The sequence below is a fragment of the Talpa occidentalis genome, unplaced genomic scaffold (genome assembly GCF_014898055.3).
Source record: "Talpa occidentalis isolate TD23 unplaced genomic scaffold, MPIMG_talOcc4v2.1 talOcc4.13, whole genome shotgun sequence".
NCBI classification, from domain to species: domain Eukaryota; kingdom Metazoa; phylum Chordata; class Mammalia; order Eulipotyphla; family Talpidae; genus Talpa; species Talpa occidentalis.
In genome coordinates this window covers 82,692,964-82,716,699 of record NW_023601322.1, presented here as the reverse complement: position 1 = coordinate 82,716,699, position 23,736 = coordinate 82,692,964, and the positions used below count along the sequence as shown (strand labels likewise).

The window sequence follows — 23,736 nt, the reverse complement described above, 5'->3', positions numbered from 1 at the left end:
TAATAGTCACCTATAAACCTGTTTTAGTTTCTTTTAAAGGAGTTCAGTTAAAGTAAGTATAGGAAAAAAATGAGCTTATAAGGAATCAAAAAGATTAGTGCCATCTTTGACACTAGCAGAAAATGAGATCTCAAGCAACTCACTAGTCTCCTTATTTCTTCATATTTCTTATCTGTAGAAATGTAATGTAAGATATATTTTTAAGCGCTAAGATTTCTAGGTATTAAGATACTCTTAGTTATTAGGAATGATCAATGAAATCTTACCTCAAGAATCTTCTATCATTTTTAGTAGGCATCGCCAGCTATTAATAATTCCTGATAGTGGAGGAACTAGAAAAAATAAATGGAATAGAAATAATTGTCATAATAGGTCTACTGCTTAGTAGATTTGGTTCAATCTCTAAGAAATGTATTTTTTTTCCAAATTTTCTAAATATTCTATAAATAACCTGAAAATCCAGGTTATTTTTATTTATACCATTTGTTGAAATACAACTTAGTCTGACATAGCATATAATAAGCTGTAGAGATTCTAACAGTTTGCAAAGACTTTGCCCTAATCCTGATTTATACCTTTTTAAACCAGATTTTTCATAAATATTGGATAATAAATGCATTAGTTAACATAATGTCTTCTTCTCCTCCAACTCCTCTTAAGAGGACAGTTTTTTCTGGAAAACACTAACTGGCCTATACCCCCAAAACAAGTATTTTGTCCCCCTTTATGGACAGTTTTACATAAATCGTTGCCTAATTCTTATTGACTGCATTTTGGTCATTTGACCAAGACTAGCTGTGAGAGAAGTTGGAAAATAACAGGAATTTTTTTCCCTAAATAGTCATGTTTACAACAAATCATCCTTCTGTCTTGAAGATGAAGGAAGGATGTCGCAGATATGTAACCAGCATCCTCTGCCATGGGTGTGTCCGAATTTAACATTTCAGAGAGAGAGCAGTTCTTGAATGGTAAAGTCCAAGAGTAATAGTTTGCTGAAGTATAGAGAACATAAAAAATACTACTGTTGGGGTATTTTAAAATACTTGAGGTGAGGACATTGGATGGATTATTATCCAGGACACTTAATTTTGGGAGAAATCTGTGAGAAAATTAATTTCTACAAAATCAGATGTGATTTTTCATAAGAAGAACATTCTGTAACAGGGTGGAAGAGTCATTCCATAGAGTCAGTAGACTTTTAAGTGCATCCCTTTACCCATCAGACTAAAAGATACAGAAGGTAAGGATGAATGAAGGATTTTGAGCAATACGGGTAAGAAAGAAAGCATGTCCCTTCCCAAACTCCAAATAGATTTGGAGTTTGATCACAACCTGGTCATTCATTATTTTTGTGATGATTGACAAGGTCTAAAAGCATCTTGTTTCCTCATTAATAAACAGTCATAATTTCCACCTCAAAAGTGTCTGGGAAAGATTAGCCAAAATAACATTAAACATTGCTGAGCTCATAGTATATTATCAAAAACATTCAGCTACACAATCTCCTCCACCCACAAGTTTCAAACCATTCTGATACAGATTTTTTTTTTTTTTTACATTTGAAAGTAGTGTTTTCTAGAAAAAAAATTAAACAGAGTACAAGAATACTCTGGTAATGCATTAAATGACCTTCAGTTAGAAAGGTACATATTAGAGGTAACTTATGATGAATGGGGGCCGTCTGCTAGGTCATAAATTCGGCCACTTGTTTTTCTTAGTAATCTCTATTAGACATTGGGAAAGAGAGGGTGCTGTGAGTCTCAATGCCATGTTGGAAGAATAAGCAAATATCTGCCCAGGGTGCCACTTTGCTAAGAGCTTGCCATATGTCCACGATGCACTGAAGCATCAACAGCACATCTCATTTATATCCCCATTTGACAAGCACAACTTAAAGCAGGCTTGCACGTATGTGCTTGTCTAATTCCCATTACTGCCAATTATGTGCACACGGCAGGAAAACCACGTCTCTTCAGAATAAGGCTTCTTTTTCCAAAGAAGAAAGCCTGTAAACTTAGAAAAGAGCAAATGATTTCCTGTATGTATTAGCACTTTGTCTACCAGTGGATATTTAATTTTATAACCTTAACTATTATTCAGTTGTGACCACATACCCTATATGAGCTTTCAAAAAAATAAAGACATTTTTAATCTATTCCCTGGCAAGCCCTAGCGGCAATTTGTCTTCATAAAGCACCCTTGCCATGTCATTTTCTGAAATTCAGAGTCCAAAATTTGTCTCAAGGCTAAGATGCATTAGGAAAAGAAATGAAATACATCAAAATAAAAACACTTCTATGTCTTTTTATTTAAATTCTAATAAACTAGAGTGTGCCATTTTTAAAAGGAGATAAGGAAATTTTAAACCAGTTTTCATCTTCAGATTCTACAAGGGAGTATTCATGACATATTTTTTTGCCATAACAGCTCAATACATGACACTGTAGCATAAACAAGAAGCACATTTCTATGTTCAGTTACCCCCAGGATATTTATGATGCAAACAAAAGTCAAAACCTAATAATATTTTCTTATTTTAAAGTGTTTAAGATTAGAGACCATCAGAGAAAGTATATTTTCATAAGAGAATATATGATCAAAACTGTGGCACTTTAAATCATAACAATAATAAAGCAGATTGATTGTATTCTTTCACCAAAATCTACCTACATTTTAGAGAAACCAATTTGAAGCATAATTGACATGTATTACACTAGTTTTATGTATACAGTATATTGATTTCAAATCTGTACACCATCTAAAATATTTACCATAGTAAGTCTTCCCATTTACTCTTGGAAACTTCTCAAATTTGTAATAGTATATTATCATATACTATGTTATTGGCTTTGGACCCTATGCAGTACACTCCCTCCCCTAGTTTGTTTTATTGCTGGAAATGTGTACCTCATGATTCCATTCACCCATCTGATCATCCCTCTCCACCCGCCAAGGCTCTTTTTGATTAATAGATCCTGGTTGGTTTAAATAATTAGTCAGTTGGGAGGTTCCTTTTCTTGTGCTTTAAATTCCCGCAGTTATGATTTTAATTCACCAATAAAGAGTAAGTCCATGAAATCCTAAACTCTCACTCTAGGCCTCAATAAAAAGAATCCCAGGTCATGCGCTCGCTCTCTCGCGCTCTCTCTCTCTCCACACTGACCTCACTGTGTGTCACTGGGTATACTTTGTATGCTCCAGAGTCTCTAACTAATAAACTTTTCTTTCTTCTCAGTTTCCTGATGGTTATCACAGAAGGGCTTACTACAGTCCTAATAACTACAAGGTTCAATATTAGGTCCAGCCCTAATATTGGCTGACAAAGGAAAATGCCTACAGGGAAACTCACTGGAGTCCAGGTCGGTGCCCCAAGCACGTCTAGCCACTAGCAAGTATGATTATAAATAGGCTGAGACAGACACAAAAGAGCTATACAGAAGCCTTTTAGTTTGACAGAGTCCCATGTATTTCTTTATTTTTACTGTCATTGATTTTGGGTTCAGATTCCCCCCTCAAAAATCTCTAAGACCAAAGTCAGGGAGGTTACCACATGTGTTTTCTCCTAGGAAGTTTATGTTTTCAGGTCTTGCATTCAAATCTTTAATCATTTTCAGTTAATTTGTGTGCACAATGTAAGACGGTGGTCCTGTTTCATTATTTTATATGTGACTGTCCACATGCAGTGACCTTTATTCAAGGAACTGTCTTTTCCCTGTTAAGTTCTTAACTCCTTTGTTATATAAATTGACCATTTATGTGTGGGCTCATTTCTGGGCTTTCTTATTTTAAAGTGTTTAATATTAGAGACCATCTATGTCTCTGTTTTTCTGCTGGTACAATACTGAGAAAAACCCATATATTTTTTAAAGATTTATTATTTATTTATTTGTTTGTTTGTTTGTTTGTTTGTTTGTTTGTTTATTTGTTTGTTTATACAAGCACTGGGTACAGTCAGAAGTGCGGGAGGGCGAGAGGATTCACCAGAGCCAGATCGGGGAGCAGAGCAGGCAGAAGGACCGAAGTACACTGCTGAGGGGAGCAGCGGGCGGCAGGAGAGGGCTGCACTCCTTGTGGGACTCTCCTCTGGTGGCCGGGGAGCAGTCGGGGATTGAACTGGCACTGCAGAGGCTGCGGGCAGCTTCGCAACCCAGCTCTCAACCACTGCACCACGGGGGAGGCCCCGAGAAACCCATTTTTTATGGAAAATCAAATAGTAAAATAAAATCTCTTCTCACACTATAATACCAAAAATAAGCCAAGACCCAATGCTTCGAGATGCAGTTTATACTTGCTTTATTTATCCCTAGTAAACATATTGGCTTTGTCCACAGTGGAGACTAAGCAGAATAATACCTTCAAGACTGAACAAATAAAAAGCAACAGTGAACTAACAAGACATTCTTTAAGTTGGGTATGTGCAAAATAGCTCTTTTTAAGAGTCATGGTTCAACTTGGTTATTCTAAACAGAAATGGGATTAGTTGTTATTTAGCTGTTATTTTTAAGTGAATTAGATAAACACTCAGATTGATTTGGGTTTCAAATCAAACTTCTGGAAAGCTAAAAAACAAAGTGCTGTAAATGTACATGAAAATGCATCATTAAAGGGACAACCAAGTCACCAGGTTCTGGCTTGCTCCTTAAACTCGCAGTTTTATTTTATTTCATATTTAAAGAGAAGGTTTATTAGGGAAAGGGACAGAGGAATAAAGGAAACTTGCACAGACACAAGTGGGCAGGAAGAGCTGCCCCTAAAGAGACAGGTTTGCTAAGAGAGGCCTGCATGGTTGCAGGTGGGCAGCCTTGAGGAGAGTGGCCTCCGCTGAGGGAGATTAGTGAAGTGAAGTCACTTGCAGTTTTAAACTGGCTGCCAAGTCTCTCTCTGTTGAGTGGCTGTTTAGGTTGCTGGCTAAATAGCTGGAATCACAATATCATAATATAAACAAATAACTTCTACATTGCTCCTCTCTACCTCCTCAACAGCCCTAAAGTTTTTGACAGTATTTGAGAAATAAAACAAATAACATGGAAAAAGGTGAAAATGTTAATATGCTTTATAATCCATTTAAATAAGTACATTTTCAGGGAAAAATGAGTTTCTTTTCCATTCACATTAAAGGCTACTTGCCACAAAAATTTACTCATCACATCTACCTATAACGTGTTACTTTTCCCTTTAAAAACAAGGATTAACTAGCTGATATTCATAAACCACATTTATGTCCAGCCAAAAATTTTCTCTTTTTGTATATATTACCTAAGTCTGATACTGGCACCAAACAACTTCCAGATTTGAAATCTGGAAGTCACTTTTGCCATTTCACCACACTTACAGCTAACCCTAGCCCTCCTTCCATCACCACTGGCGTTACTCTCCTTCAGGCTAGACAAGGGTCCAGTATCAGCCTCCACTGCAGCTTCTCGGACTGATTCTTCCCTGCACTGTGCACATTTCTGAGAGAGTAATCTTTCCATGTCTTGCTTCTGGCTAGCTTAGCTCTCCTGCCAAACATATTCACCAGTTCCTGAAAGTCTTCAAGGAAGTCATTCAAGTCCCCACTGTGAACTGACCCCAACTTCTCCCATGTGGTTTTCCAATTTCTCCCCTTCAAATCATGCTATGATCAAACATTTACATGACCAATCCTGGAAACCCCTCCTATTGCCAAGTCCCCCGTATCCACTGTCCAACATATTTCCCTTCATTTAGTGAGTCAGGCTCCTCAATCATACAATAAATTCCTTCTCAATTCTACTTCCCTTCAGGTCTCTGCTTTCATTCCACTGCCTAGGGAAAGTCTTTGTCAAAAACCCAGAACAGGTTAGGTCTTCTGTTTCATACTCAATGAAATTCCTGTTTTGTTTTGTATACATGATTAGCTAAATATTGATTAGCTAAACATTTGCATAATTATTTGTTTAATTCTGCTTTTGCCACAAGAAAGCAAATGCCATGAAAATGAGGACTGGTATGTGTTTTCTCTGTATTCATAGCCCCTGGGAATACAGCAATCATTTCCTTTTTCTTTTTTTTTTTTTTTTAATCTCCTACCTGCAACTTTTCTGTTCCCAAAATGGAATGTTTCTTAAATGGAATATGCACGATCGGAATGTGCCATGAAGATGTGCACTATATGCATGTTATCTGTAGTCTTCTCACTTTATTCACCTTTGTCTCCCTGATAGCACTTTGTACAAATCAGTAAAGTCTGTGTTCAGTACATGTTTGTTTAATCTAGTTGACTACAAAATCATTAAGTGAATGGGTTTTTTGACACTGTAAAAGCCATATGTAAAAAATGACCTTTGGTAGGTTGGAATTATTAGCTCAGACTTCAGATAAATTGTTATAAGAACAAATTTACACTTTTTTCCATTTCATTAAAGTGAAAGTCTTAAAACCAGAAACTTCTTGTATTATTTCTACATAAATTAGTTTTATGTACATCATGTTTAATCTGCAAATAGAACTTTCTTCACATTCATACAGTTCAAACTCTTTTCAAAGTATTTCTTTTTTTCTATGTATGTACTAGACTTCCTCACATAGATCAGACTTCTAAAAAGTTAATATTGTTTCAGAAACACAAAATATTTGCTTGATCTGTGGGTCTCTCCATGTCATCAATCCAATCAACTTTTCTTGAGGGTTGACAACATACCACAGCAGATTCAGAACTTTTTTCCAAAAATTTTACATGGAAATTTAGCATAGCAAAGGAAACTATTGCCAAGTTTATGGAGACATTTCATCAATGATAACCCAAAGGAACATAAAAAGATGTTCATAATCACAGACCTGAAACCATAAAATACACAGAAGACAGCATTGGCAAAACACTCCACAACATGGTCTTCAGTGATGCCTTTGTGGATTCATCTCCAACAGTAAGAAAGTAAAATAAACTATAAACAACTGGGACTACATCAAACTAAAAAGACCATCCTTAAAAACACATTCTACTTAATGGTAGAAAATAAAGACATCTTTACAGACACATCACCCAAAGCAGTGATAGTGAAGGCAAAGATAAACAGCTGGGACTACATCAAATTAAAGAGCTTCTGCACAGCAAAAGAGACAATAACAAAAACAAAGAGAAACCCCACCAACTGGGAGAACATTTTTGCACCCAACACTAATGATAAAGGACTGATCACAAAAATCTGCAAAGAGCTGATGAGACTCAGCAACAACAAAGAAAATAATCCAGTCAAAAAATGGGCAGAAGAGCTAAAAAGAAACTTCTCTGAAGAGGAAATGCAAATGGCCAACAGACATATGAAAAAATGTTCAACATCACTTGTAATCAGGGAAATGCAAATCAAAACTACCATGAGATACCATCTCACACCAGTGAGAATGGCACATATTAAAAAAACTAGCAACAACAAATGTTGGCGAGGGTGTGGAGAAAAAGGAAATCTTCTGCACTGTTGGTGGGAGTGCAAACTGGTCCAACCACTATGGAGAGCTGTGTGGAGATTTCTGGACCTACTAAACATAGAGCTTCCATATGATCCAGCAATTCCACTCCTAGGTATTTACCCAAAGGACACAGAAACATCAATTCCAAAGAACACCTGCACCCCTGTGTTTATAGCAGCACTATTTACAATAGCTAAGCTTTGGAAACAGCCCAAATGCCCAAAAATAGATGACTGGATCAAAAGATGTGGTACATATACACCATGGAATATTACTCAGCATTCAAAAAAGATAAACACATGCAATTTGCAGCAACATGGATGGCGTTGGAAGGGATCATGCTCAGCGAAATAAGCCAAAAAGAAAAAGAAAAATACCGGATGGTCTCACTCATAGCAGGAATCTAGAAAACTTAAATAAGGGACCAGGAAAATGAATAACTATAAGAAAGTGAAAATCAAAATCAACAAAAAACTATGAACCAGAGACACTTTTTGGGGGTGGGGGGCGGGAGGGGAGGGATTGGGGTCAGAATGGGGCGTTTGCAATTGTATGGGGGAATATAAAAATAAAATTTATTATTTAAAAAAAAAAAGAAAATATTTGCTAACCATATATCTGACAAGGGGCTAATATCTATGATTTACAAAGAACTCACAGAACTCAACAAAAAGAAAGAAAATAATCTAATCAAAAAATGGTCAGAAGAACTAAGTAGACATTTCCTTTTTTTTTGTTGTTAATTTTTATTTTGTATTTTTGCATAGAAGAACTGGGGTATAGGCCAGAGGTACAGGGGGTGAGAGGATTCCCCAGAGAGAGAGTGGGGAGCAGAGCAGGCAGATCTACAGAAATACACTGCTCAGGGGAGCACCCCTTCTGCAGAAAGAGGACTACATGCATGATCTGTTGCTCTTGTGGTAGTTAGATTAGTTTAATTACAATGCAGGTATTTATGTAAACATGATTATGCTATTTGTAGTCAATTCTTTGTAAATTATTTCTTATGATTATTGCAGATGTTAAAGGGAAAAATGAGCATCGTTACCATCACAGCAGTTTTTATAATTGAGTATTGAATAATGAATGAGTCATATACAAGAGTATAATTTAAGAGCTGTTTAGCGGGCACATTATTTCTGTTGAAAGATATAATATTACATAACAGAAAGGCATCAGTGTTAATATCACTAAATTTAAATTTTAAAAGAATTCCTTTTCAAAATTTCTTATAATCAATGTAATAAAATCAAGTAGATATTATTTGAAGCCTATAAAAAAACTAGGAAGTTTTCAAATGCTTGGTATTAGTTGGAATTTACCACGATAAGGCCTATCCTTCATATTGAACTAAAAATGTGTTGAAAATATGCTATTTTATTTTTAACAATAGTTACAAATAGAAGAAAAAGAAAAGCTGAAAATTTGAGAATCTAAATTTTTTTCTTCTTTATTAAGGCAGTGTACATTATGATAACTGCTTTTCTAAAAGTTTGGTAAGATTTTATAAATTTACAAAAGAGCAATGCATAAAAAGAAAAAAAGGGAGAGGGCCTCCCCGGTGGCACAGCGGTTGAGCGCTGGGTTGCGAGGCTGCCCGCGGCCTCTGCGGCGCCGGTTCGATCCCCGGCTGCTCCCCGGCCACCGGAGGAGGGCCCCACATGGCGCGCAGTCCTCTCCTGCCGCCCGCTGCTCCCCTCAGCAGTGTACTTCGGTCCTTCTGCCTGCTCTGCTCCCTGCTCTGGCTCTGGTGAATTCTCTCACCCTCCCACGCTTCTGACTGTACCCAGTGCATGTATAAACAAAACAAACAAACAAGCAGACAAATAAATAAATGGAACATGCCTCTATTAAAAAAAAAAAAAAAAAGGGAGAATATGCACAATCAAAGAGTTTCTCTGGAGGATCTGATAAATAATATAGATGTAACTATTTGGAAAATCTATAAAAGCATAAAGAAGTTTTCAATACCATCTATTCCTTGGTCATGTATATATTCCATATTCATAGTTAACTATTTTCTTTAATAGTGTCTTAAAATGTACCAGAGAATTCGATTTAGGTTTTACTTTATTTTAAAGATTTATTTTTATTTATGCATACAAGAACTGGAGTGTAGGCCAGAGGGGCAGGACTGAGGGTGGCGGGGTGGTGAGAAGATTCACCAGAGACAGAGTGGGGAGCAGAACAGTTGGATCTACTGAAATACACTGCTGAGGGGAGCAGCCAGAGAGATAGAAGAGGTCCGCTGCGCCATGTGGGTAGCTCCCTGGCTAGGGATCCAACTCTTGCTGCAGTGGCTGGTGATAGCTTGATAGCTTTGAGACTTTAACCCCTGCACCATCAGGGAGACCCCTGACTTAGGTTTTAAATATTTTTTAAAAATTTGTATATATTTTATAGCATTCTTTATTTTTCACTGACATTTGGTACAGCTCATGGAAACTAAATTTGTGAAAGGTGTGAAGGCAGTAAATCTAACTGTACATATCCTGCAAAAAAAAAAGTAAAGGTCAAGAATAAACAAGGGCCAGCGAGTGATCACTTTATAGCAAAATTTAATTGGCTACTGCAGCTCAAAATGTCACAAGGTTGATATATAAAGAAAGTCAGGTCATCAATTTGAAATAAAAAGCTCATTTTTACCACTTCTCAACAATCATCAAAGGATGTTTAAGTTACAGAGATTGCATTATCACCATTTGGCTTTCACAGCCCTGACAGGTATCCTTTCTCTTCCCACAAGAGTTTGTTTAGCTGACAACAGAATGTGCCAGACCAATTGTTAATGACTTTTTTCAATATGGCACAAATAATCTTCACCAGGAATACATTTTTAATTAGTTATTCACACATTTTATATGTTCTTGAATCATATTATCGTTTCAAGCTTCATTTTCATTATTATCCTATTTATTTAAAATAATGTCTCTGTGGAGTGCTTACTCTGTTCCTAGCAGTATGCCAAGAATTTTATAGAAATGATCTCATTTACTTCCTACAACTATTATTTTCATTTTATATATGAGAAAATTAATTTTTAGTTAGGATTTCTTTATCTATTTAGAGGCAAAGCCTGAGACTTTCCCAGATGTGTATGAGTCCTGAGATCATACCCTTAGCCAAAAACTCTCCCTGCATGAATAAAGAACATAATCATACTATTCAAATTATCATCTTAATGAATATTATTGCTCATAAAATATTAACTTCATTTTATTGTTAGATTAAAAACTAGAAAATAAAATTCCTTAAATGTAGCAAGAAGATAACCACTTTCGTAAGCAAAGCTGCTCTCAAGTCTTGATCTCTTCAGACTATGAGCATTAGCAATTAATACCAGATTGATAAATATTTTGTATCAAAGATCAGAGCAAGTTTTTTCTATTCACCCCAATTTATTCTATAGAAATAGAACACTTTTAAAATATACGTACATATTAATTGCATGCATTAATTTCTAAATTATAGACACTAATATATACTTTAGAGCAAATGGAGAATCTCATAAGATCAAATGCCTGCAAACACTTGAACAACTTTTGGGCCTCCCCAGTGGCGCAGCAGGTTGAGCACAGCCTCTGCAGCACAGTTCAATTCCCAGCAGGCCAGGGAGATTCCCATATGGAGCAGCAGACCTCCCTGTCTCGCCTGCTGCTCCCCTCAGCAGTGTATTTTGGTTCTTCTGCCTGTTCTGTTCCCTGCTTTGTCTCTGGTGAATTCTCTTACTCTCCTGCACCTCTGGCCTGTACCCACAGTGCTTGTATAATTAAGTAAATCTTAAAATAAATAAATAAGCAAATAAATAAATAAATAAATAAACTTAAACAAGTTTCAAACAGTACATGACTCAGCACAGTATTCTCTAGACTTTAAGAAGCCCACTACATCCTAAATCTCTTACATTATGCAAAGCATGGACTTCCCTTGATCTCTTCAAATTACATTAAAAATGTAAAACCTTTCCAGTTCTATCTATCTATTTAGAACTTGGGGAACACAACCTGTGGTTATTTGTTCAGTATATCCACTTACCTAACCTTCCCACATCCATAATATTCCAACTGGTTGATCTATGATTCCAACTGGTTGATCTATGATTCCAACTGGTTGATCTAAAAAGCCCCGGAATTAGCGAATACTGACACCGTAAACTTGTGTGACACTGTATTCAGAGGTTAGAGGTTGTCCAAACAACTTCATGCCCTCATAAAACATACTAATGCATTATACAATAAAGTCATTCCCAGCATATGGTAGACTTAACACTGAGTACTTTATGTGGTTAACACAAAGACAAACATTTTTCATTTTGATGGTAAGGTGCTATTACATTTATATCAAAAGACATTAATACACCAAAATGCCTATAATTTTGTGAAGCCAAGGCTAAATCAGTATTTAGAAGGTATTGTTTTCTCTTTAAGAGAATCATTTAACAGAAAATATTAAGTAAATAATAGAAGTACTGGTTTGTGAACAAAGTAGGGCATGAAAATTCTACAAGAATTAGTTAGGCTTGAAAAATAGCAATATAATTTTAAAACTAAAAGTTGACCACGGTCTCAAAAGAAACATCAAAATTATGCCAACTCAAATTACTTTAATATTCATTGTTGTTATTGAAATAAGAATTAAGGAATAATGTGGTTAATATTAGAGGATAGTATCTTCAGGCATATCTTCAAGCTAATGTTTTATTCAATGTGACACTGCAAACATTAACTTTTACAAATCAAGCCAACAAATAAAATGTGCTACATTTTAAATAATGTGCTTCACTTTATAAGGACAATAAATACCAAGTAAGTGCTTCCTAAAGGATTTCTAGATGTTCATTTAAGCCAGAAAAATGAATAACCATACAAAGCTAAGCAAAACTGAAAGTAAAGTAGATGTCATTCCTCAAGCTATGTCATAAGAAGAATGTAAGGAAAATGTGGCTCCATTTAATAGGTACATTTAAAATGGCAGGATCGGGCCTCCCCTGTGGCGCAGCGGTTGAGCGCTGGGTTGCGAAGCTGCCCGCGGCCTCTGCGGCGCCGGTTCGATCCCCGGCTGCTCCCCGGCCACTGGAGGAGGGTCCCACATGGCGCGCAGACCTCTCCTGCCGCCCGCTGCTCCCCTCAGCAGTGTACTTCGGTCCTTCTGCCTGCTCTGCTCCCCGCTCTGGCTCTGGTGAATTCTCTCACCCTCCCGCGCTTCTGACTGTACCCAGTGCATGTATAAACAAACAAACAAACAAATAAATAAATAAAACATGCCTCTATTAAAAAAAATAAATAAATAAATAAATAAACCATTAAAAAAAAAAAATAAAAAAAAAAAATAAAAATAAAATGGCAGGATCTTTGTAAATCAAATTAGGACAAAAAATACGGCAAATTAGCTTCCATACAATCCATCACTGTCTTTTATTTTCTGAAAATCGGTGAGATGTCCTTGATTCACATAGCTTTACAGGACCTGTTTAATGAGGATATGTATGAAATTTTGGATTTTATCCACAATCAGCTCCCTCAAATTGTGTAGTTTTATGGCTTTCTTAGGTATAAGGGATAAAAGAAAATTCATTCTTAAAAATGAATCTATTTAAATAAAATAAGAATTATTTCCTCTGTTTTTATTTGGAATGTAATTTTCTCCTTTGAGCTGATTTTATAGAAAAAAACTATAAATACTAAAATATAAAGTAAATACAGGCTACACCAGAGTATTTTAGACATAAGTGGTTTCCTACCAAAGGTCAATAGTTTTTTAATTCAGAGGTAAATGACACATGAATGATTCTACACATAAAATCCGTGTAATGACTGTATGTAAATGATACTTCAATAAACAAAACTGAGTGAGAAAAATTATAGAAAGAGCCGTGAGTAACACTGATTCAGGAGATTTATGGAATTAGTCAACTCCTGGTCAGTGCTTACTGAAAATGATGTTGTGGCAATGATCCAAAAATAACAAATTATACTTCACAAGGATTTGTCATAAAAATTGTGACAGACAGTAGCTGGGAGGCAAATTAGAGCTGAGCCTGAGGCACTTCAGTCTGCCTGAAAGATGAATCAAATATATGTCTGGCTAGACTGAAATGTATTCAGCTTCAACACAGCAAAAGGGATTGGCAAAGTCACTACGGATAATAGGTAGAAATATACTTGTACACATGACAGTCATCATCAGCAATCCATCACCTTAACGGCCTCTCCACCGTCCACCAGAGGACAGTGAACGTGAAGGATTGAACACGAAAATTCCGTCTACTTTCAATTTATGAGAGTAAGGTTTGAATCGAATACTTATTCTTTCCCCTATGATATTTTATTGATAGATATTTATTTATTCCCCCTTCTCACATGTTTCTCTCTTTTCCTCCTTCCTATATTCCTTCCTTCTATTCTCCCCCTGCCATATTTCTTTTTTCATTTCTTCTATAGTCAATTGTTTGTAGTACACTTCATGACTATCACAATCACCTGTCCTTACAAGGCTCGTTTGGAGTTTTTTTTTTTTTTTTGTTATAATCTGCTTCATCAGTTATTTCCAGCCTCATTCAACAAACATCCAGGTGTCAACAACACACAGATTTATTCTGAAATTTATTAGTGTTCCATGTGTCCATAATTTATAATTTTAAATGAGGATGTTCAATAAATCTTCTTTTTAATCTTTTTCCTGTTCTTGATATTTATGTTGCTATATAATCTAAGGTCATTCTTTCTGTCTTACTACCATTCCAAAGTATGCATATGGTACATTTATGATATCCAATACCTGTAGCAGCTACCAGCCTTCCTGAGAGAAAGAAATATTACAATACGAGGTTGTTGCTGCTGTGGTTTAACCATACAACCTGCTGATTCTGAAATAATTTATTCTAACTCTCTACTCCTAGAGCCTGCATCAAGTAAAAAATCTTTCATTTTTTAAAATAAGAAAGATATACATAATAAATAACTAAAGCATGTTGTTAATCTTTCACAACTAACCTTTAGCAGAAAGAGACTGTCAAATTAGCTTCCACACAATTTATCATTGTCTTTTATTTTCTGAAAATTGGTGAGATTTCCTTGATTCACATAGCTTTACAGGACCTGTTTAACGAGTTCCTAAGGATACATATGAAATGTCAAACAGATATTGCTATCAGACTTTCTAGTATTTTAATGAGATCCTTTTACTTTCCCTTCTCTTTCTCATTACTTGCTCCTTATAGGCCCCAATTGGTCATTACTTTGGCAACAATAGATGATTTTATAGATGTGACTACAAAGTCTCTGGAATAAAATTCAAGTTCTTTAATTTGAAGATAAAATAGTCAAAGTTTATTGTAATATAAATATAGATGTTCGGCCTTTTCTCCCACTTCTTTGTATTAAGGACTCCATTATACGCTAACTGTAATACCCTCAAGTCTCAATCAGGAATCTGAATTTAGAATTATGAGAAAAAGAAAAAAGTAGATAGCTGGGAACCTTATGAAGCTGACTTAACCACATATAAGTGGTTACCTATCTATATCTATGAACCGTGCCTAGCAAAGTGCGTGACAAAATGTACTCAATAGTGATTTTAATTTGTTTCCTCTTCTCGAAATCCCACTTTTGTGTCTTTTGTCGTGCTCAACATTTTGTATTTCCTGAAAAACCCCAACTCATGAAAAACTCCACTATCTTAACAAAACTGTCCCAAATCATTATTCTTTTTTATTTAAATTTTATTTTTATATTCCCCATATAATTACAACCCCCTTATTTTCACCCCAAGCCCTCCTTTCCCCACCCCCCATCCCTCATAGAGTGTCTCTGGTTCATAGTTGTTTGTTGATTTTGATATTTTCTTTCTTATAGTTATTATTTTCCTTGCCCCTTAGTTAAGTTTTCTAGTTTCCTGCTATGAGTGAGACCATCCGGTATTTTTCTTTTTCTTTCTGGCTTATTTCGCTGAGCAAGATCCCTTCCAGATCCATCCATGTTGCTGAAAATTGCATGTGTTTATCTTTTTTGAATGCCCAGTAATATTCCATTGTGTATATGCACCACATCTTCTTGATCCAGTCATCTATTTTTGGGCATTTGGGTTGTTTCCAAAGCTTAGCTATTGTAAATAGTGCTGCTATAAACATAGGGGTGCAGGTGCTCTTTGGAATTAATGTTTCTGTGTCCTTTGGGTAAATACCTAGGAGTGGAATTGCTGGATCATATGGAAGCTCTATGTTTAGTAAGTCCAGAAATCTCCACACAGCTCTCCATAGTGGTTGGACCAGTTTGCACTCCCACCAACAGTGCAGGAGAGTTCCTTTTTCTCCACGACAAAACTGCATGGTATTGGAACAAGAACAGACACACAGACCAATGGAATCAAATAGAAAATCCAGAAATAAACCCACAGATTTATGGTCAACTAATCTTTGACAGAGCAGCAAAGAATATGCATTGGAGCAAAGAAAGTTTGTTCAATAAATGGTACTGGGAAAACTACCATGAGATACCATCTTACACCAGTGAGAATGGCACATATTAAAAAAACTAGCAACACCGAATCATTATTCTTAAGAATTTATGTTCTTTTGTTGTTTGATAGTGACAATGTCATCTGTCATAATTTTATTTTCCTCTTCTCCAACCTGTCATAATTTTAAAGAGTGATTGATTACAACACAGTGGAAACTCAAAAAAAAAAATTTTTAGTTAAATTAAACAAAACAAAAACAAACTATTAGATTCTGGCAACAGAACTGTGGTCACCAGAGGGGGTTGGGGTAGGAGGGTGGGAGGAATTGAAAGTAGAAATCAGTTTTATGGTGGTAGGTGGTGACTAGAATTATGGTGGTGGGCATGGTATGGCATATATGTTTACTGAGGTATGAAACTGAAACTTAGCAGTGTTGTAAAGCAATGTTATCTCAAATGAAAACAAATTAAAAATCAAATAAATAAAACTGAAACAGTGTGTTAGGCATAAGGTCAGAGAAAAGATACCTAATTCAATAAAGAAATAAAGTAAAGGAACAGAAAATATCAAACCAAAGCAAATCCTACAAATCTGACTGGGGAATAAGGGTTACCTGAGGGGAAGGGTGGGTAGGGGAGAGTGATGGGGGTGCTGAGGAGATCTGAGTTGACAATGGTGAAGGATTATGCGTGCTTTAGTGGTGAGGGTAGTATGGTAACATACATCTGAAGAGATATGAACCTATTCCCCTAAATCATGTATGGTGTAAACCAAGGCTCTCTCAATAAAATAAAATTGCTAGGTATGCTTCTAGCATAAATGAAAAAATATTACCCAAGAAGAAACCTAAAATGAGTAGACATGTAATATCCGCCAGATGTTATAATTGATATCCATGAATTTTTTAAATTATCTTTGGATTTCTACCTGGTAGCAATGCAAGTAATAATTATCTAAAGTTATTTTTGCTCATTCTTGATGATCTTTACTACAGGTTCTTTTTATTTTTATTTTCATTTTTTTTTTCTTTTTTTTATTGTTATTTTCAAAGGAATAATATCAGATTCATTGATAAAACCTTCTGGGATTTTTGTTTACTTATATTTTAATTTTTCACTTTCTTTTTACTAATTTTAGAAATTAATTTCTTCTACATGAGATGGGGATTTACTTTTTAATTAGTTTTATTTCCAATATTTCATTAGAATCATGTTTGTCATAATTTTTTAGTGCACTGCTTTTGATATGTGAGGCACATAATGTTGGCCAATTACCATTTACATTTCCTCTTGAACACAAACATTATAGCTGTTTGTGTTTGACTTTAGAAACCTCATTATGCTCTATCAGGAAATATGACCTGCTGGAAAACAAATTTTGCTATTTGTTAGCATTCACTCCAAGGCCTAAATGCAAATAATTTTTTGCTTGTTTGAAAAAATATATACTTGACATTTTGGAAATAGAAAATGCATAAAATTCTATAAGATCAACTGTAGTTATTTGAGATCATAATTTTCAATAGTCTTATTTTATATTTAATTTGTCTGAATGATGGATATTAAATTTCCCTCAATGATTACTGATTTTACACCTCTCAGATTGTCTAATAAATTTCAAGCAAACCATTAAGTGCCTAAAGTTTCCAAATGTTGCATTAATCTTCTTGTTCTTCATGATGAATTATTCTTCCTATTATTGGGAAACACTCCAACATCTTCCTTGGTTTATTTGTTTTGTTAATGAATATATATGTAATGTCTTTTATAATAAGTACGTATCTTGATTTAAAGGGTCTTAAATCAATCTGAGTCTCTGTCAGTTTTAATATATGTATTTAACACATTCACATTTACTGTGGTTACCAACATGGTTGTTCTTTCTGCTATTTCATATTGTATTTTTGTTTTGACTATGCTTTCATTGTTTTTCTTCTTTCTAATTTTTTGGGGAAAAAGGATGTGACTTTTTGTTCTCTTTTGTCCTTATTAGGTTTTTTCTTCTAGTCATTAATAAGTTTTTATCACTGTGTTTAAGATTCAATCATCCTGGTTCCATTCCAATAGGATAAAAACATAAAAATGCTATTTCTATGTTACTCTTTCTCGCTGTTCCTGTCCCTTATCTCCCATGTTGATAGTTTGGAATTTTCATTTCAGATTGTTTTTAAACATTTTAAAGATTCCACAGGTAAAGTTAGCAGTAAGTTTCCTAATTTATTTGTTCCCTGCTGATTTTTGAATCCCACTATTACTTCATTTCTTTTACAGCACTTTTTCCTTTGAGGATGTTTTATCTTTCAAATCAATATTCTGTGTATTTCCTCATAATAACTTAGAAAATAGGCCGCATATATATATATATATATATATATATTTCAAATAATTTATAAGTTTATCATCTGTTTTTAGTGATAGCACTATTAGAAAGACGAGAGCAGAGCCTCCCCTGGTGGCGCAGTGGTTGAGCGCTGGGCTCTGTAGCACCAGTTTGATCCCCGGCTGCCAGCGAGGGTCCCACAAAAAAAAAAAAAAAAAGAAAAAGAAAGAAAGACAAGGGCATAGTGCATACTACTTTTAATCCCATAATTCATACTTAAAAGTTGTCATTTACTACCACTACTACTCACTATGAACAAATAAGAAAATTTTAACAATTCACTTTCCCCTCCTCAGTATTTTCTTCTGCATCACCAAATTTGGACTGACTGTGCAATTATTTTTATCTTTGTAGTCTTTTATTGTAGTCAATGTTTAGGTGAGTACTTTACATGTATACATCACCTATTATTTTAGCCATTACCTATTTAATTAAAAATGGAAGTCAGTACTGTATTATTATATTATCAAAATCTATTTTTATTTTTAATACAAATATAAATATGCATTTTCTCTATAAAAAACTACAGAATGCTTGTTTGTGAAGATATAGATATCAAGCCCTCACCTATCTTTGGCAACTCTTGCTAAATTCAAATGGAACTTTCTTGAAGGTTGGAAGTATATATTCTGCACTGCTTTTGATCTCAAAGTTTTTCAGGGTGCATTAGCTTTTTATTTTTTTAATTGGGTTCTCTGAGATAGTCTGTATTATCAATTGAATTGAATTGAATTGTATGAAAAAATCAATTCTACAGTTTTCACAGGACAGACTTCTCAGGCAAGGAAAGAAAGAAATTAGAATCACTCCAAGTATCCATTGCAAACTTTGACAAAGTCCATTATCTTTACTATTTTTCAGTTCACAAGAGTAATTCAAACTGACTGTAAATATTTAAGTGTAGCAGAACTGTGTTACATAGAAGGAAGTCACCTATGTGATGGTGCACGGGTGATAAAGTAGTGGAACAAGCATGGGGACTACTCCTGAAGGGAGAAACCAATTACTGCACAAAAATGAATGATGATGTAAGAAAATTTTAAAAATTAAAAAATAAATAAAAGAAAGAAGTCCCCTATGAGCCAAGCCAAAGTAAGAAAATGAATGAGAGCTTTTTTAACAGCCATTTAGATAAGTATCTAATGTTTGTTTTTGTTTTTAGGCATTTATAAATATTTAAGGTTTTATTTTTGTTACCTTTTAACAAAAACATTGGCATAAGTGGGATTTAATTTACTTAACTTTCCATTTTTAGGCAACAATTTTCTTGGTTCTAATATTTTACAATTTGGAAGTGAGAGTAAAATGAAATGTACTATGTATGTGTGCGTGTGCATAGTATACTTACAGTTCTAGGAATCGCTTTGCCCAATCAAAGGGTACATACATTGCATATTTTAATGCCTATCACTAATTATTATTCTATGCCCATTCTAATTATTATTAGAATAATAATAATTCTAATGAAAAGGACAATGTGATTTTTTTTACCACATTTGTCATCAATGCTGGATGAGATATTAAACATTTTTAAAAGTTGACTTTGTCAGCAAAAGATTCTAATGGAAACACATTCCTCTTCCTCCAGAAGAGCAAAAATAATTCTAATTAAGGAAACAAACCAAAGTCTCACCGAAGGGTTATAATAGAAAGAGTAGTTCACGTGATGATTAAAATAACATTCTAACATGCACCAATTTTTTGCAATTTTCCACTAAGTAGTATGAAGAACTATGCCTGTAAAATATTCATCAACCAGAAAATAATTATTTCCAGCTCAACTGTGACTCTTACTAAAGATATAGCAGAAAATTATTGACTTCACTGGACTGAAGTTAAGGGTGTCTTTTGACTCTGGAATAAATTTTCAATTGCCTTTTTTTTAAGTCAATTTAAAATCAGAACCCAGGGGCCTCCCTGGTGGCCTGAGGGGTTAAGTCTAAGCACTGTGAAGCTACCTGAAGTCACTGAAGCATGAGTTTGATCCCAGCCAGGGAGCTACCCACATGGCGCAACAGACCTCTCCTGTCTTGCCCACTGCTCCCCTCAGCAGTGTATTTCAGTAGATCTCCCTGTTCTGCTCCCCGCTCTGTCTGTGGTGAATCCTCTTACCCCCCACACCTCTGGCTTGTCCCCCAGTTCTTCTATGTAAAAATAAAATCTTTTCAAAAATAAAAACAATAAAATCAGAATGCATTGTCAGCTCTACATTAATTTTCTACCTTAAACTTAATTATTTCCTCTAACAAAATAGCAATATCATATATACTAAACTAAAATGAGGACTCTAGTGATGTTATATTTTCTTTTATGTTAATAGAAAGAATTAAGTAGAAATAAAATTACAACCCATACAACTAAATTGAAATCACCACTTACCTGAGTCCTTCAAACACTCATTTAATCAATATGTGTTTTTAATGATAACAGTTACACGCTTGCTGAGAGAGCTTAATTAAGAAATACAATGATGAAACTGGTTAAGGTACTAAAGAAAGCCATCTGGACATTTAGTCATTCAACCCATAGACTATCTGTATTCACTTCATGTTTATAAAATGCATTTAGGAATAATTTGGTGAGCCAACATAGCAATACCAGATGTACTTTGCAAGCTGATTACGAAGCAGATGGTTTTATGATCACACTCGTGTTTTAAAAGGTGTTATTCCATTATACAAGGCTCGCATTTATGACACATGCTTCTTGTTTAGCATTGTGGATGGTGTCATCTTGTCAGAGTATCTTGCACATTTCACTTTCCTTACATCTGTTCAGCAAGTATGCTCACTGATTCTCTTAGGGGATAAATTATCCAATTACGTTGGAAGTATGGTATATTATACAGCTCTAATTCCCTTATTAACATGATGACATCAGTATAACTTATAGGATCGGCAACCAAGGAAACTCAACAGATGTCTAAAAGCCAAATCCAGTTGCCCTCCAGTTTATTAAATATCTGATTCAGGTAACCTAACAAAAGTTGATGTGAACACTTTGTTCCTTAATGGTATCTTTCTGCTATATGCTATATCAGTTTTGCTTAACTAAGCTCAAAGGTAAAACATAATCCAGAAGTAATTCTACATTAAGGGACTATAGCCATAATTACTCTAACCACACAAAAGTAATAATAAAAATATTAGCCTCTACTTAGCAATAATAAAAAATAAATGTGAGTACAATAATAAGCATGCCTTTCTGAAGAAAGTAATTAAGCCCTATACCTTTTGCTCATGCAATACATTTCAATTTTGTCACTTCTTTAGCATGTAATGAAATGGAAAAAAAGACATTTCCGGAAAAAACCTGACTTGCCCATAAACTCCATCTAAGGGTCCTGACATTCTGGTAAAGCTTCCTGCCTGATTTGTCAAGGTAACACACTTCTGTATTTAAATGATCCAGTGGAATTTATCCTATTATCTTAAGTGAACAGGTTAATAAAACTGATAAGAAGTCGTCGTCATTAAACTAGCATTTCCTTGCCACCTACTAAATGTTGCTGTGCTAACCACTAGGAATCATCACATGCCTTCAAGGAAATCATAGTATATTGTAAAGCAATAGGTAAATAATTGTGTGTGTGTGAGGGAAAGAGAGAGAGAGACAGACAGACAGAGAAAGACAGAGAGACTGAGAGAGGTTAAATATGTTGGAGTGAAAACACAATAAAATGTTAATAGAATCTGGAGAGATTGGGTATACCCGGTGTGTAGTGTAAACTTGGAAAAGAAAAGAAATCAAAATGCTTAAAAGTGAAAAGATGAGGAAAGGAGCACAGTTGTTTTTTATTGCAAGCTGAGAGTGAGAGCATGAGTAAGATTAACTGGACTAGGGTCAAAAATAGGGTGAGTGAAGACAAGTGAAATAACTGAGAAATCAGGGCAGGGAACTTGAAATTTCACCTACTAAGCACATATGGATTTTGAGGCCATGCAAATTTTGTATTTGTTGTACATAAAAAGAGAGAAGGAGCCAATATTTTAGTATTCAAGGAATGAGAGGCTGGCCTGTGTGGGCCTAACAGACACAATATAAGGTGACATATTCTGATGACAGAAGCTTCAGCATGCGAGGTATCTCTGGAAGGAGGGTGGGACAATGCTCTGGATACAACAGAAAGAAACAAAAAGAGTATTTGTTCCACTTTCAGGCCTAGAGGTACAGGAGTCATAAAAGTTAGCCACTACAAAGAAAGCTATATTATAGTAAAAAATGCAAATTAGCAGATGTAAGCATGGAAACCAAGAGATTTGCAGGATTAATAATTATACATTTTCACTTGGAAAATGTCTCAATAATAAGCTAAAATGTACAGATGGCTAGAAAAGAGTAGTTCTGATATAGTATCTCAATATTTTTGATTTAGAAATATTTAAAAGACATAATATTGTAATTATAAGCATATTTCTATAATGTACCCTGACACACTAAGGGTCAAAAAAACAAGAAGCATAGTCTTTGCTGCAGAGTTGCATTAAACAAATCTTCATGTTCTTCCTGCATTAACTTAGCCACGCATATGACGCCTTTAGTACACAAACGATGACATCTTATACATTGGACTGACACTAGAAAGACGCTCATCTGATATTGTCAATGCAAAGGCAATGAAAAATGGATTTAAGTCCTATAAATATATTAATAGGCATGACAATAACAAGGAACACTGTTTCTTAAATAAAATATTAAGCACGATTTTATAAATGCATTTTTATTTTTGGTATCGTGTTTCAATACACTTAGAACACAAAACTTCTCTATCAGTGGATCCATATAGAGAGCACTTTTCATTAAGAATGTAGGTTGTGGGCCTCCTTGGTGGCGCAGCGTGTTGGGCACTGCGCTGTGAAGGTGCCTGCAGCCTCTGCAGTGTGGGTTTGATTCCCAGCCGGCAAGGAAAAAACCCAGCTGGCACAGCAGATCTCTCCTGCCTAGCCCCCTGCTCCTCCAGCAGTGTCTTCGGTCCGTATGCCTGTTCTGCTCCCCACTCCGTCTCGGGTGAATTCTTTCACCTGCCTGCACCTCTGACCTATACCCCAGTTCTTGTATAAATAAAGAAATAAACAAATCTTAAAAAAAAAAAAAGAATATAGATTGCTTTTGTTTGTTTGTTTTCCACAAAGATAGCATCAAAAGCAAAGAAGGAAGCCTCTGTCCTTCCAAAGCCAAAGTCAAAGCAAACACTTTGAAGGCCAAGAGAACAGTGCTGAAAGGCATTCACAGTCAACACACACGAAGAATGAAGATCCATAGGGCACTCATCTTAAGAAGGCCTAAGATATTGCAGGTCTGAAGGCAACCCAAATATCCTGACACTAGTGCCCCTGTTAAGGGGAAAGGATGTCCTGTGCCAATACCATACAGGCTTTGTGGATGCCACCCGCACACCATCAAGATGCTGGGAACTACAAATCCCATGATTTCCAAAAGGAGGTTGCAAGGACCTAAGGGCAGAGTTAAGTA

General features: G+C 35.3%; 1 long non-coding RNA gene across 1 annotated transcript in view; it reads right to left on the bottom strand.

Annotated features, from left to right (window-relative positions):
- Positions 1–276: 276 nt before the first annotated feature.
- Positions 277–23,736, bottom strand: part of LOC129145646 (uncharacterized) — a 54,321-nt gene continuing 30,861 nt past the window's right edge. The window contains exon 4 of the long non-coding RNA XR_008551504.1: positions 277–332. This is a non-coding gene — a long non-coding RNA (uncharacterized LOC129145646). The remainder of the gene's footprint in view (positions 333–23,736) is intronic.